Here is a 1,450-nt window from a genome sequence, read left to right as displayed (position 1 = left end):
CCTCTCTTTCACCAGACCCCCACCGACCATGGAGGAAGTACCGACCCGTTAGCCGTCGCCTCGCCTCCTCGCCTCGCGCCGGCAACATCGCACCATTCGCACCGGCTCAGTCGCGCTTAGCTCGTATGATATGCATGATGGTCATACTGGGTATAGGAAGAGCGCGAGGGGTGGTTAACTCCCCTGCTAAGTGACCAATTCAAAAACAATTCAACTAATTCAGTTCATGAAATGTGTACACCCAATTCAGGAGTTATCTACCCGAAAGACAGTCGCTATTTCGGTAACAATAGTAAAGCTATGCCGAACATTTCGCCATATGCTTGCCAGTACTGCGGGTCTGCCTATGCTCGACTCGGTGGGCGCCCAGGGCAGGTGGGAAAACGAGAGCGCACTGCGTACTACAGTAGGTGTGTGGTGTGTGGGTGGTATCTGTGTGGCAGACAGACAGACAGACAGACAGACAGACAGACAGACAGACAGACAGACAGACAGACAGAAACCAGCACGATGGACAGTACTTACCGGGTATGGTGATCTTATCCTCGGCCGCCGCTGGCCGACGAGCTCGGGCGCTGAAGTTCGCGGGGCCCGTGAAGTCCTTCGCCTTTTTCGGGGAGACGGCGACTCGAGTGACGGCGGGCGCCACCACCACGTCGACCACGAGGACGGCGATGTCGGTGACTTTGTGATGGAAGATGGAGGCGCAGCGCTCGCACGAGTCGTACTTGCAGTCGTGCTTCTTGCCCTGCCTCCTCTCCCTGTGCTCGCCGTGCAGCATGCAGCGGGTGCAGCAGGGCAGCGTCAAGACGTAAGGGTGCGTGCTCCTCTCTTTCTTCTTCGCTTTCTTCTTCTTCTTCTGCGTCTTCTTCGCCTTGCCCTCGCGCCCCTCGCGGCCGCCACCGGTGCCGGACTCCCTCGCGCTCGACGGGCGCACCTTCCACCCGGTCCTCGACGCCTTGTACGCGCAGAGGACGACTGGCGGCCGCCTCCGCAGTCCGTCTGTCTCCTCGGCCTGCTCCGCGCTCGCGTCCTCCGGCTCGCCGTCGGCCGCGGACAGCTGGTGGGAGCGCCTGTAGGCCTGCAAGGCCTCCACCGCCCTCCTGGCCCTCACTTTGGAGCAGGCCGCGCACTGGCACTGCTCGTGCGGGCACGGCTGGTGCTTCACGGCGGCGACCACGTTGTGATTCCGGCACAACCGACACGACTTGACGAGACGGGACCGGGGCCCAGGTCTGCGCCGATCAAGGCGCTGCTGCTCCCGCCGCAGCTGCCTCACTCGGCAGCACTCCTCGCACACGCACGCCCTGTAGGGGCACAGCTTGTGGTTCTTATTCGCGATCTGGCCGTGAAGCAGACACTGGACGCACCGGTGGGCACCGATTCGGGGCGCCTCCCCTGCCGACCTCATCGCAGGCTCCTCGTCAGCTTCCGTCAGCTCCTGCTCGGC

At 62.4% G+C, this 1,450-nt stretch overlaps 1 protein-coding gene across 1 annotated transcript in view; it reads left to right on the top strand.

The window, feature by feature from the left end:
- LOC113217637 (uncharacterized) overlaps positions 1–1,450 on the top strand; it is a 15,998-nt gene that overhangs the window by 10,019 nt on the left and 4,529 nt on the right. The window lies entirely within an intron of this gene.

The sequence above is a fragment of the Frankliniella occidentalis genome, unplaced genomic scaffold (genome assembly GCF_000697945.3).
Source record: "Frankliniella occidentalis isolate FOCC.00 unplaced genomic scaffold, Focc_3.1 Scaffold13, whole genome shotgun sequence".
Taxonomy (NCBI): domain Eukaryota; kingdom Metazoa; phylum Arthropoda; class Insecta; order Thysanoptera; family Thripidae; genus Frankliniella; species Frankliniella occidentalis.
Note: the sequence above shows the minus strand (reverse complement) of the source record. Positions and strands in the feature narration are given on the sequence as shown.